The following is a 14736-nucleotide window of genomic DNA, read 5'->3' on the forward strand; positions in this document are numbered from 1 at the left end:
TGCCATCACACTGCACTGCTGTTACACCTTGGTATTGCTGTACCCGGCTGTGTTGCCATTACTGGCTCGGGTCTGAGTTGGAATCCTCAAACCTTGGGTGAGAAGGTACTGAATGAAATGGTTCTCTAAAGCCACACCAATGCAGATTAAATGTCAGATCAATATGTATAGCTTAACATTACACATGGCAATACAGCAGATTATCCTAACAGAAAGGAATGCACTTAAATCTCACCATGCCTTCTCCCTACAATGTCATCATTCTATGACATCACTGCAGCAAGCCGTAGCATCAAAGCATGGGTTTAGAGCACACCACTTTGCCAAGCACTGCCCTTATACCTTGGCATTGCTGCAGTCAGTGGTAGCATTATAACATTGGTTTATAGCTCTTCCCATTGCCCAGCATTACCATTACACCTTGCCATCACAACAGCATGCTGTATTATCAAAGCATGAGAATAGAACTCACCCCATCTCCGTACACTGCATTACACCTTGGCATCTCTGCAGCCAGTCACAGCATCAAAGCATGGGGTTAGAACTCATCACATCACCCAACACTGCCCTTATACCTTAGCATTGCTTTAGTAGGTTGTAGCATTAAGCATGGGTTTAGAGCTAACCCCATTGCCCAGCACTACCTTTACACCTTGCCACTGCTGCAGTAGGTTGTAGCATTAAAGCATAGGTTTAGAGCTAACCCCATTGCCCAGCACTACCTTTACACCTTGGCATTGCTGCACCCAATTGCAGCATTAAAGCATGGGTTTAGACTCACCCCATTGCCCAGCACTGCCCTTTCACCTTGGCACTACTGCACCCAATTGTAGCATTAAAGCATGGGTTTAGAGCTCACCCTATCGCAATGGGCCTCCAGGACACAATGGCACCACTACAGCAGGTTCTAGCAACAATGCATGAATTTAGAATTCACCAGATTGCCCAGCACTGCTCGTGCACTTTGGGTGTGCTGCAGAAGGTCGCAGCAACAAATCATAGGCTTCATGGACTTACCACATCACCATATGCTGCCCCCACACTGAAGTTACAAAAAGTTATGGATGAAATACTTGAGTGTCAGAAAGTGCCCTCTTTTTGCATAGTTGCCCCCACTGTTTGCCAAACTATTGATGTACTTTGACTGAGTGTGCCCTGGGTTCCTGCCAACCAGGTACCCAGGTCCTATGTTCTTTCCCTAAACAGCATGAGCCCTGTACCCGTACAGTGTCTAAGCCAATTCTTAGAGATTGTAAGGGCAGTAATGCCACTAAGAGTATATGGTACTGGGAGTTTGTCATTACGAGCTCCACGGGACCATGATGGCTTTACTGAAAACTAGAAAGTTTGGTATTAAACTTCTCAGCACATTAACCCATACTGATGCCAATGTGGGATTTAATGGAAAATGCACTCATCCCCCTGAAAAACGACCTACCTCTAGTGTCCTAGGTTGCCACTGCCAGCTACCATCACCAGACATGTTTCTGGACCTCTGGCTGAGAGCCTGCTTCTCTCGGGGGTCTGAAACAATGCACATCCTTGGGCGAGGTGCCAAGCCTCCACCCCCAGGAAGGGCAGGGTCCACGACGGCGAAAGCTTCAAAGCCTTGCCGCCTTTGTGAGCTACACCAGCCATTTGATGCTTCCAGCAACTGGCCCCCACCAGTTCTGACCCCACTGTGGGCGTGAGAATTAGCGGGAAAACCAAGTGAGGATGGGAGGTCTGCCAACATTTGCCAATCCCACCCCTCAGGTGGGGGGGTGAGGTGAAGCACAACTCTCAGTCCGTGCCATCTTGCAGGTCGGGGAACCCAGCCAACCAGAGAGAGCCATATGCCCCCCTTCCACTAGAGGGTGGCATTAGGGTGTGTACCCATCCCAAAGAAAGGACCCATTGGTCCCGACCTTTGCTTACCTCTAATGCCCCTAAATCTAGTATTTAGGGGCAATCCCGAGCCTTGCCTCCTCAAACAAGAACTGACCAAAAGAAGAGAAGAAGAAGGACTGAAGAAGCCATGCTGAAACTAAGAAGAGTAGGATGCCCACTGACTTGGCCCCATCCCTAACAGCCTGTCCGCACCACAAACCTGCTCCAGCGAAATCCCAGCATGTCCTGCAGCTAGCAGCTTTCAAGTACCCAAAGGACCAGCCCTGCCTTCCAAACACAAAACGTTGTCTCCCATGAGCACCGGATTTGCTCACCCACAGACTCTGGCTCCAGCCAAATCCGCGAGCATGCACCACTCTGCACCCGACACCTACGGCCCGTGTTCCAGTGGGCCAACACCATGAGGACATCTCCCCAGCGACCCTGACCTAAGATCTGATGAACTTTGACCTGTCTCGCCTCTCCAAACGACGCCTGCAGTCTCTATCTGGAGGATCCCTCCGACAATGACCAGAGCTGGTAAGAAAACCCAATGTCTAAAGACACCTCTGCACCTGACGTCCCACAGCCTTGGGTGGCCCAACCAATGGTGTCCCAGCATCCCCATGCATCCCAACTTACCTCTTCAGGCGGTGGTCACCTCCAAAAGATCTTCGTTCCTGAGCCTGCAGTCTTTGTTGCAACCAAAGAATCTCCATTGAAAACAGGGCACCCAACATCAAAACAGCACACTGCCCCCACTAGCTGCTGCGCCGCTGTGGGTGTACCTTGGGTGCTAACTCAAATCCCTCTTTGCCCTGAGCCTAACACCAGGAGCTTTGCTTCCACAACCGTGTGGCCAGCTCGGAAGCAGCCACCAACCGGAGGCCACCTATTCCCCATTGGATAACATTGGGCCTCAGCACTCTTCATCCGGCTGCCCTAGCCCACTGAGGATGCTTTAAGAGTGCATCCTTGACCCTGGGGAACTCTGGTTCTAGCCCCAGAAGACCTCCCAAGCATAAGTACTCACCTTGAAACTGATAACCACATTTCTTCCCACGGCATTGACTGCTTTCTTGTGAAAATTGTTTTGTGTGGAGTTGGTTGTGTAGGAGAACTTGAAAAACTGCAAATATCTAAAAACTTCTTTACTTACTTGCTCTCTTGGAAATGTCCCAGTGTGATATCTAGGCATATCACACTGAGTAGAAAAAGTAATCTGTAACGTAATTAAAAGTAATCTAACCGTAATTTCAACTGAGTTCAAAGTGTTTACAAACCTGTAACAAAGTCATTTTCATTCAGCTTGCTTGTATTGTTCAACGTGCTACAGCGTCCATAAGCATGCCTGGAAAAGTCGCATTTACACTTACCTGTGCAAGGCTTGCTTGAATCTAGAAAATAAAAATAACTAAACAACATTTTTATACAAAAAAGTGGTCTGAGTTCAGTCTTTCAGTGTGTGACATCATTTCTTGCACAAAAAATGCTTAACACTACCCTCTGATAAAGCCTTACTGCTCGACCACACTACCACACATAGAGTAAGGTGCTACCTACTTTTACCTCTGCATACCTTTTGGGGTCCCCTGGCCTCTGTGCACACTATACCTCATTTTGGTATAGTATATACAGAGCCAGCTTCCTACATTGAGTTAATCCAACTGCTGGAAAATACTTGGGGTGCTTCCAAGTCCATTGTTATTTTACACATGGTGCCACCTCAGTTCGGACCTATCCACATGCAAATCAGTCTTGACCCTTCTCCAGTGGTAACAGTCCAGCCCAACTACCAGGCGCGCTACTTACTGAACCGGAACACAGGAATCCAAGACTGGTTTCACCCTTTTGAAAGCTCATCAGCCAGGTATAGCTTGTTTCCAGTGGTACAGTGTGCACCGGACCCATGTTGTACATCACCATACCACTTACAAAGTCACACTGAAGTATACAAAAAAGTGAAGGATGAAATGCTTGAATTAATTTCAGCCCCTGGTAATTAATTGGGCTGCATTCCAGTCCACTGTTATTTTGCACACCATGCTACCTCACTTTGGTTCCAGTCATATGCAAATCCATCTTGACCCTGCTCCAGTGGGAACAGTCCAGTGCGAACTGCCAAGCTAGGTCGCCCTTGAACTGGAACACAACCAACTCAAGACCAGTTTCACCCTTATTAGGGCTCATCAGTTGTGTATAGATTGGTTCCAGTAGCCCAGTGTATACTGGACCCACGTATGAGAGCATCACACTGAAGTAAACAAAAACAGTGATTGATGGAAAGCTTCAAATAATCTCAGCCACTAATAATTACTTGAGGACCCATCCCACTTCAGGCATCTCACTGAAGTAAACAAAAAGAAATGACCAGAATGCTTGAATCAATCTGAGCCACTTATAATTACTCAGGGCTGCATCCCAGTAGTTCCTTATTTTGCACACCATGCCACCTCAGTTTGGAGCCAGCAGTATGAAAAGCCGGCTTGACTCTGCTCAATGAGAACCATCCAGCCTAAACAGCCAGGCTGGGTCCTCAATGAATGAGAACAGAAGGATCCCAGATGTTTTTGCCCTTATTATGGCAGAAAAAGCTTGTTTTTTTGTATACTTCAGTGCATCACACCATGGCATCGATGCAGCAGGTTGCATTATCAAAGCACCATCCACTCCGGATCCCCGTCAGACCCTTGCCCACACCACATTTTCAACAAAACCAGCACCGCCATCGCGCCCCATCTCAGGAAAGCCATCACCATCTCCTTCGAGACTGCAACCTTCCCAGAGAGCTGGAAGCACGCCGAGATCAACACCTTACTCATGAAACCCAAGGCGGACCCCAAGGACCTCAAGAACTTTCGGCCCATCTACCTGTTCCCGTTCTCGGTGAAGGTCATTGAGAAGACGGTCAACAAAAAACGGACCCGCTACCTCGAGGATCCCCACGGAAACGAGAAGAACGGTCACCCAGGCCCTAATCAGCAGCAGGTTGGACTACGGAAACGCCCTCTACGCAGGAGCTTCGGCCAAACTCCTGAAACGGCTTCAACGCATCCAGAACGCCTCTGCGCGCCTGATCCTCAGCATCTCTCACCGCAGCCACATCACACCCCACCTAAAAGACCTGCACTGGCTCCCCATCAACAAGAGGATAACCTTCAAGCTCCTCACCGACGCACACAGGACACTGCACAACCCTGGACCAGTGCACTTCAACAGACGACTCAGCTTCTACGCCCCCACCCGCCAGCTCCACTCCGTCGACCTCGCCCTCGCCACAGTCCCCCGCATCCGGAAAGCAAACTCCGGTGGCAGATCGTTCTCCCACCTCACCGCCAAAACCTGGAACACCCTACCCACCTACCTACTGCAGACCCAAGACCTGCTGACCTTCAGAAGACTCCTCAAGACCTGGCTCTTCGAGCAGTTGCAGCATTCCCCACCCCCAGCACCTTGAGACCCTCACAGGTAAGTAGTGAGCTTCACAAACGCTGTGATTGCTTGATTGATTGATTGAAAGCATGGGTTTAGGAGCCCTTCAGGCCAGCGCTATATAGTGCAACATTTTCTCCCGCAGGTGTGAAAGCACTACAGACTCAGGCCAGGACTGCAAGGCACAGGATCCCTCTAGGCAGCAATGGTAGGAGGATGAGTCCTGCAGGCCTTCACTATATATCGCAACACGCTCTACTGCTGCGCGGGACACCACTACAGACTCGGTACAGGACTGTAAGGCCAAGATATCTCGAGGCAAGAGGAGGAGTCCTGGAGGTCAGCATTATATAGTATGATACGCTCTTCCGAAGCAGAATGCATGCAAAACATGCCCTGGGGTTGGCCTGTCTATGCCCGTCACTTGATGGGCAAGGCTGGTCTGGGTCAACCACCATTGGTCTGGAGTTCCATTCCTCGCAGCAAGTGGGTTCATTGGTACTAGGGATTTAGTTTTGCCCGCTCTTCAGCCTTGAGCACTCGTGCATAGAACCGGGAAGAGGAAGGTAGTTAGTTCTAGAACTCCTACAGGGAACAATCACAGTACACTTCATACTTTCCTTGCACAGGCGGTTGGTATAAGTACTAAAGGAATAGAATTAGTAGAGTGACAGCTCATGGCTGGACATGAATGACCAGTACTTCTTTAAGATTGAGGGGGGCATCGGGTACCTGATTTCCAACTTAGTATCTTGCTGCACTATGCCATGATGCATATCATTAGTACCATTCTGATGCACGCCTCCCCTCCACCAGACCTGAGAGGGATCCGCCGAGGCCAGCTCCATTGCAGTCCATACTCCCAAAGGGCATTACCACAGACATCCAAACTCTGTCGACCATCTGCTGGGCATGGAGAAAACTCAGCTGAATACTCGTGGTTAGGCTGTCCGGTTTTAGGTTTAAACCTATTATAACTGATAAAACCCCACCAGAAGGAAAATAGCCCTCACCAGTGTAAACATATAAACACTGGAAAAAAAACTGCACAACCACAAACTGAATACCATTAAAAAAAAAAGGAAAAGGAAAGTGAAAGAGTCATTTTTATTTTTTTGTCCTGAATGGGCCAATACAATGTAACTATGTTATATAAGGTAGCAGTAAGAAAGACTGGGCTAACATTATTCTGCTTGAGGTTTGTTGTTTAGGGATGTCACTACACTATTGTTTCTTCATCCTTTTTTCAGGTTTGTGGTCTTTGGTCTGAAGATACAGGGGTTAGAAGCATGTTTTTGGTGTTTATTTATTTCATAAACTGTAGAGAATCAGGAAATATCTAAATCATATTTGATTTTTGGGCTGCGTTTGAGTGTTTCAATGATAGGAAAAATGTAGGTTCCATAGGAACCTTTCCCAATATGCACCCTCACATTTACTCACAGAGAATGGGTAAAAACCCTTGATACATCAGCCCCCTTTTCTAGTGAGTCAGTATTGATAGTAGGCGAATTGCCAAACACCCCAGGCTTTAAACATTCAGCGCAAGGTAGAGTGACAGGCATATGTGAAAAAAGTGCAGTCACAAAGCATCTGGGATACTGGTGAAAACATGACACCATACTTTTGAAAAATATGGAATGCAGTGTCCCTTGGAATGCTGCTGCAAAAAGTTCTTACCAAGTTCAACAAAGATTGGAGTGGTATTGTTTGTATTTACAGTGATTCAGCCACGTATTTGAAAAAGTTGTGTGATGACCTGTCAAAATCGATACCTGAGCTGAAGTACTTCCCTGTGAGAGATCCTTGCCATGTGTTAGATCGCAATCTGAAAGCATCTTTACAATCTTCAGAGTTAATGAAGAATGCTATTGACTTTTTAGTCTATTCTAGTGCACTGTTTTGTTATGCGTGGGAACTAAAATACAATTATTTCTCATTTTGTGCTTTGTGTGGCATCAAAGAAAGAGCCATCCCAACTGTGTCACTTAGTCCTAGAGGCCATGAATGCTAAATTATCCATGTGGCAACCGTTTACAGAACTTTTGCTGAGTGATAATGCAAACGGCAAGAAATGTGAGGGTCTTTGGATCCATATTGATGGTGATTTGAAAAAAGTAGACTCTACTGCCATCTTGGATTGATTTTTACAGGAAAGCATGACTGCTGTAGTGGACATGATTACAAAAACTAGAGCCTGAAAACACCCTTGTCTGCCAAGTGTTCTGCATAATTCGTGTAGATCTGAAACATCTCCTTGAGAGTAAGCTGGGTGACACTTTTAGGGTCTTTGGCACGGCAACATGTTCCATGTTAGAGTGCTTGCCACTTGGTAGGCAAAGAAATGTTGAGGAGCAATTCAGGAACTTTTATTTTACCATGTATGAGAAATAGCCCTTCACCAACCATGGCATTTGAAGTCAATCAAGTCTCACTGTGCTACTCCGCACACGTTATAGATCTCTTCCGTAAAGGGAAGTTTTCTCCGGAGTTTCAAAAGTGCTGCCTCATTTATGACCGCTTCAATAGCTTCAATAAGGGGATATGCCCCCAGTACAACGCATATATTGCAGAACCTGTCGCAGAGAATCACAATCTCCAGGTGCATCAGTATTGGCATGGAAAGCTATGCCAGTGGTCAGAGATAGCAAATTGTGTACTGGGTATTTTGGCATTGCCTGTCGCAAGTGCCAATGTTAAGAGGGACTTTCCACAGATAAAAGTTTACATGAGAAGAAAAGAGCGAGCCTGCTTGGCCAAAGACTTACTGAAGTATTGTATGATGTACCACGATAAGTTTGATTTGTAAAAATACATTTGGACCTCATATACACTGTATGTAAACTGTCTATACACCATGCACTATCAGTGCAGAAAACAAGGAATATTAAAAGCAAAAAGTTCTATAAACACCAGAAAAACACTGCTCCTGTTGTTTTTAATGGCGCAAAAATGAGTAACCACTGATAACCACAGTTTTTTTAAGGTATTGAAATCACTGGAAAACACTGAGAAAACCCCACTAGAATTTACAAAAATAGAAACTGAAAACAGGAAAGCCTACTCGTGGCTGACCTGTTCTACTCCCCTGCACTATCGTTGGCAAATTATCCGGGCTCCCAATCACCCAGAAGTTGGTATAACGCACTCTCTTACACCATAATCTGCACACATTTGGTGACCTTTGTCAGATGGCCACGTACTCTCTCATTCCGACAATGCCAGATTCACTAACGTTACATGCATAAGTCATTTGTCCTGTGGCACCTGCATAGCGCGCTGCAAATATTAGCTCCGTCATACTCGCTTGCCCCGGAGGAGTTTCCCCCTTTAACTTTGGTTATAACATACACTGGGGGAGGGGTTGGTTTGCAGACTTTATTTTGCATGTGTGGCTCTGCTGCCAGCACGAGATGGGTAGATGAGAGGGACCTGAGAACACGCCCTAGGTCACCCATTAACTGAAAAGTTATGGTGCTACTATTGCGAACAGAACAAACTGCTCCACTACAAATGTCTATGCAGGGCATGCACTATGCTTGGTGCGCTGGCTAAAAATGCCTCGGCTATATCCTCTAAATGCCCCAAATGCCTAGTAGATGGGGTGGATTTCGCACTCTTAAAATGGACCTGCCTTCCTATGGGGGAGTAGTGGTGTGATGTGTTTTCTAGATTGTCTTTACTGATACAGAATGAGCTTGCTTCAGACCTCTTTGTGGCTCTGTTGGGTTACATGCATTATGTCAATCAATCAATCAAACAATCAAAGCATTTGTAAAGCGTACTACTTACCCGTGAGGGTCTCAAGGTGCTAAGGGGAGGGGGAGTGCTGCTACTGTTCGAAGAGCCAGGTCTTGCGGAGTCTTCTGAAGAGGGTCTGCAGATTTACGGCAATAGCATTGATACTGGCAAAATGAAAGATTGCATTACACTGGTGCAATAGAATAGACGCCGTCCACCTGTAAGCGCTTGGTTGAATATCCAAAAATACTGTGACACCACTAGTGAAGTCTATGCCAAGCTGCAACCCCCTGCAGCCCGGCTTAAAGACATTTGGCAAACACTACGGGAGTTGTCATTGTCGACTTCTGACTTGGACTGAGTTGCTGTATTGCTCCTGGTTGAAGATACTGCAATGCACATGCTGATTCCTCTTGTGAAGGTAACCCGTACTACTGTGCACCGCGATGAGGTAGCATTGGTCCTCCCTTGGCTTTATGTTCTTTATCTATGCTGTTGTCATATACGCACTGTTTCAATGGGGCGCTTCCAGTTGGTAGATATGATAATTTCTTGCGGAAAGTGTGCCCACTGCGTGGGTTGTTTCTTTGTCTGTTTCTGTGAATAAGCAACCATATGATAAACAAAGTAAAAAAAAAAGAAATAAGGGCCTAGTCTCATGGATCATGGGAAGACCGATGCGCCATTCAAATCGCAGCGCATGCTTGACGGGTCAGTGCATTGGGTCTGACTGGGAGGAGGAGCTCTGTGACAAATTAAAGGCTGCAATCTCTGTCAACATTGCCCCCCTGGTCGAGCAAATAAGAGCCTTAGAAAAGGTGATTGCTAACTAGAAGATTTAACGCATGGGCATACCACAAATCCAACCACTGTATCAGCTGGGAACAGCATTGCCTCCTCCGATAGAAAACAATCAGAAGGCTATCATGTTAAACCCTACAGAAGGGTCCACTAGCCAGCTGACGCAAGAGGTGCCTGGAAACAGCGTTCAGCCTGAACGGGCTAGTACAGTGGCAAGGGTAAGGCCATGCTTGCTAGCCTGGACCCTCCCGATTGTCCATCTAAAACAGATACAATGTGGCTATTAATTTGCCACCAGAAGCATGCCCAGATGTGGTCGTGTTGGCAAACGTACCCCAGTTGGCGCTAGCTGTTACAGAGACCACCAAACTGCTAATAAATAAGGTATCTCATTTGCTCTCCGAGAATGTGAATTTTAATCCTGCAGATTATAAAAATATTCCGTATGTAAGGAGAGTAGCCTGGTTAGGCCCAAAAAACAGGATTTTTACTGGAGACTGTGTGATAATCAATTTCAGATATTCTGTCCCATCGCTCTAACATCTGGCCAATCCGTAGATTGATTCACCCTCTGCCCCTCGGCTACCTTTCCACTATTTTGTCCACGCGAAGTTACAACTGTATCATGTTTTGGGATCATGTAAAATTAGCCCCCTCCCCCCCCTCCTACTGTTGTTGTCAGTATGGTCTAATAGACATGTCAAACCAAACAGGGGCTACATTGAGGACTGTTTGTCTTGTGATCTAGGGTATAAAAATCATTGGTTTAAGCACATGAAGCAATTGTGTAAGAAATTGGGGGACCTGAATTTCATTCCCCACTAACTAAAGTAACTCCGGAAAAAAAAACCTGAGTTAAGCAGGTTGATTGGGAGTGGGCGGAGGCGACAGGGCAAATGTAGAAATGGTCAAACCCACTGTGCAAGAGTATTGAATCTTCCAGAATCCCTCAGGACATGCCTCTATCTTTCCATGGGTAATAACGAGTGGGAAAGAGCTACTGACTGGATTTCGGTTAGGCAGTGTGAGGAGTTAGTTATCTTCTCCTTTGGGCCAATCTGATACAGCGTCCATATATCCGTGCGCGTGCGATGACGTGTCATCTCACACACTGCTGCACAAAATTTTTAGGAATTTAAATCGTTACTATCTGGTTCCAATTAGTAACCCATATGCGTTTTTTTTTAAATGTAAACCAGCACTTTGTGTTTTACACTCACTTCCTGATCAAGTTGTTTGCTGCCCTACTGGTGCTTTTCTGTAAGACATGAGGTGCATTTACGGAATGCAGTGCTATTTTAGCTGTGAAACTGAATTTTTCTTGTGGCTTTAAAACTGTGATTTACTATTTATTTTCAGAGGTGGGTTTTTGTGGATTGTGTAGTTGTTGTTTGTACTTTTATGGCTGAATATGTGCAGAGTAAAGAAAGAGATGACGGACTGATTGGCAGAGCTGACCCCGCTAAACGGCGCAGCCGGTGCACCTTGGCATCGCTGCCGCCAGTCGCAGCATAAAAGCGTGGGTTTATAGCTCATGCCATCGCCCTGCCCTCCATTACATCTTAGCATCGGTGTAGAAGGTTGCTGTATGATCAAAAACATGGGTTTATAAACAGGGCACAAGTCCTAACCAGAGTGATGTGGTGGTGTCCCTGAGTGATGTGGTGGTGTCCCCGCGTGAGTTGGAGTGTGGAGTTGGAGTTGGAGGCTGGAGTTGGAGTTAGAGGGTGGAGTTGGAGTTGGAGGGTGGAGTTTGAGGGTGGAGTTGGAGGGGGGAGTTGGAGGGTGGAGTTGGAGGGTGGAGGTGGAGCGTGGAGTTGGAGTTTGAGGGTGGAGTTGGAGGGGGAGGTGGAGGTTGGAGTTGGAGGGTGGAGTTGGAGGGTGGAGTTGGAGGGTGGAGTTGGAGGGTGGATTTGGAGTTGGAGGGTGGATTTGGAGTTGGAGGGTGGATTTGGAGGGTTGAGTTGGAGGGTGGAGTTGGAGGTTGAAGGGTGGAGTTGGAGGGTGGAGGTGGAGTTGGAGGGTGGAGTTGGAGCATGCAGTTGGAGTTGGAGTTGGAGGGTGGAGTTGTTGTTGGAGGGTGGAGTTGGAGGGTGGAGGTGGAGTTGGAGGGTGGAGTGGAGTTGGAGGGTGGAGTTGGAGTTGGAGGGTGGAGCGGAGTTGGAGGGTGGAGTGGAATTGGAGGGTGGAGTTGGAGTTGGAGGGTGGAGTTGGAGGGTGGAGTTGGAGGGTGGAGTTGGAGTTGGAAGGAGTTGGAGTTGGAGGGTGGAGTTGGAGGGTGGAGTTGGAGTTGGAGGGTAGACTTGGAGGGTGGAGTTGGAGGGTGGAGTTTGAGGGTGTAGTTGGACTTGGAGGGTGGAGACCTGATTGCAATCTTGGAAAATCAATCTGCCCACAGGCATCGGAAGATATGAGAGCAGAAACTGAACACGCAATTTACAGTCGTCTAAAAACTCAAAACTGCCTTCTAGGGGTAGTATGTAAACACAGAGGTAGTGTCTAAAAACACGGAAAACAAATCGTTCTGTCGTTACAGTGCCCAAAGGATTCAATACTAATTGAGGGTGAGAAAACACATGCCTCAGCGGAGACTGGAGATGTGCCAGTCTAAATTCACAAAAGGAAGAAGCTTCTATGTAAAAAAAACCGCTGGTCTAAGCAAACGGGTACAAACGGACTGCACTCCAAATGCTTAGTTAAAACACACTGCATTCTAGTTTATGAAGACTAATAAAACTCTTACAAAGCTTGAGCAACAAAAACAGCATATACGCACAGCATGTGTATTGAAGGGTGGGTGGAAGTAGCGACTGGTGTGCCTGATAAAACCCCAAGCAACAAGCGCCCCAATGTGTCTTGTTTCCCCCCGAACGGAGGCATAATGGCAGAACAGCGCTATTTACACACAAAAATACATTGTGCAGACCAGCTTTTTTCCAAATATTTGCACAGGGTAGATGGATGGAAAGAGAGGAAAGGGTGTTGTAAACAACTTAACATGATGCCAAATGTGGCTCGACGCAGAATACAAAAAGCAGATGGACAGAAAATTGCAGGCAGAGTCAAGTCAAGTCAAGTCAGAAATTTATATAGTGCGCTACATACCCATAGGGTCTCAAGGCGCTTGAGGAAGGGGGAAAATTACTTGTCGAATATCCAAGTTTTAAGTTGCTTTCTGAATGCTAGGTGGTTCTGAGTAAGCCGAAGGTGAGTGGGAAGAGAGTTCCAGGTTTTGGCTGCCAGGTAGGAGAAGGATCTACCTCCCATGGTGGCTTTGTTGATGCGGGGAACAGTGGCCAGGGCTTGGTTGGAGGATCGTAGTTGACGGGAGGGGGTGTAGAAGGACAGTCGTGTGTTGAGGCATTCGGGTCCAAGTTCATAAAGTGCTTTGTGTGCGTGGGTTAATAGGCGGAAGGTAATTCTCTTATTTACGGGGAGCCAGTGGAGGTTTTTCAGGTGACCAGAGATGTGTTCTTTACGCGGGATATCAAGTATGAGCCTGGCTGAGGCGTTCTGGATTGTTGGAGTTTTTTCTGGAGTTTTGCGGTGGAACCGGCGTATAGGGTGTTTTCGTAGTCCAGGCGACTCGTGACAAGTGCGTGAGTGACCGGTTTTCTAGTTTCGGTGGGGATCCAGCGAAAAGTTTTTTGAGCATGCGAAGAATGCTGAAGCAGGATGATGAGACAGCGTTGACTTGTCTGGTCATTGAGAGTGAGGAGTCCAGGATGACGCCCAGGTTCCGTGCGTGGTCAAGAAAAAAAAGGTATGAATGTATAAGATGCATGGTTGTAAACGAGTGTAGATGGTGACGGGCTGCACGAGTACGCAGAATCAGGGTAGCTAACACCAAAGGAAGAGGGGGGGCCGGCGGAACGAGGCTGTAGATTGCAGTCAGTAATGTAAAGAAGAAAAAAAAAGAGCTTGCCGCAACACGGATAAAGTTACGCGCAATATAAGGGGGGCAGGGAAGAGAAACGTCCAGTCGGTGCACAGTGATCGGTACCACAATGGACGGATGAGTAAAGTACAGAAGAGACTTTAGTAACTTACTAAATGCGGGCAGCATGCTTAAAACAGAGGGGTGGGAGAAATCAGAGAAAGAAAAGAGTAGAGGAACATCTGTTGGCGGGAATGAATGATACGGCCGAAAAGGCTATGTGGAAAAAGCAGTTTTAGGTGTAGAGTGAAGCAAGTACTATATCAGGAGGGCGCGTGTAATGTACAAAGGTTGGCTAATAGGTTATTATGATGAGAACGCGATACAAGGCAAGATGCCCACAAAAATAATACGGGAACGTGAACGATGGGCAGAACGAAGAGAAAATCAGAACGTGAAGCAGGCAAAACTACATCATAATAGTCAGGGTACAAAGGTAACTGGTGGAAATGAAACGGGGGAAATGTGTGGAACGCAATGGCGATAAGCGAAACATGGTGATAGAAAAGAAACCGATTCAGGCAGAGGTACAGCTGTGGCGGGGGCGGGGTGGGAGCGCATTCCTTTGAAGTCTGATGGGGTGGGAGCGGGGGAGCGGCAGCCTTTGAAGTGTGATGCGAGGCTCAGACAAATGGTGGAATGGTGGTGTGCGAGCGGCTTCCTTTCAAGTCTGATGGGGGGGGCGGGGGAGCAAATGCCGCGCGTGCGCCCGGAGGACATGCACTGTCCATAATCCGCATTCCAAAGCCCTCTTTGCAGGCTTTCCTGGAGCACCTTTATATCTCTAGCATAGCGATTGCTTACGCAATAGCTAGGCGAGACATAAAAAAGAAGTAGGGGGACGCTGACGTCACAACAGGAAGTGACGTCACGAAAGGTGGCTTGCATCAACAGACTCATTGCCTCCCCTCGCTCACCCCTTAGATGCGATTGTGTCAGAGAAGCCAGCGCATGAG

Source organism: Lissotriton vulgaris, chromosome 2_1 (assembly GCF_964263255.1).
Source record: "Lissotriton vulgaris chromosome 2_1, aLisVul1.2, whole genome shotgun sequence".
Classification (NCBI taxonomy): Eukaryota; Metazoa; Chordata; class Amphibia; order Caudata; family Salamandridae; genus Lissotriton; species Lissotriton vulgaris.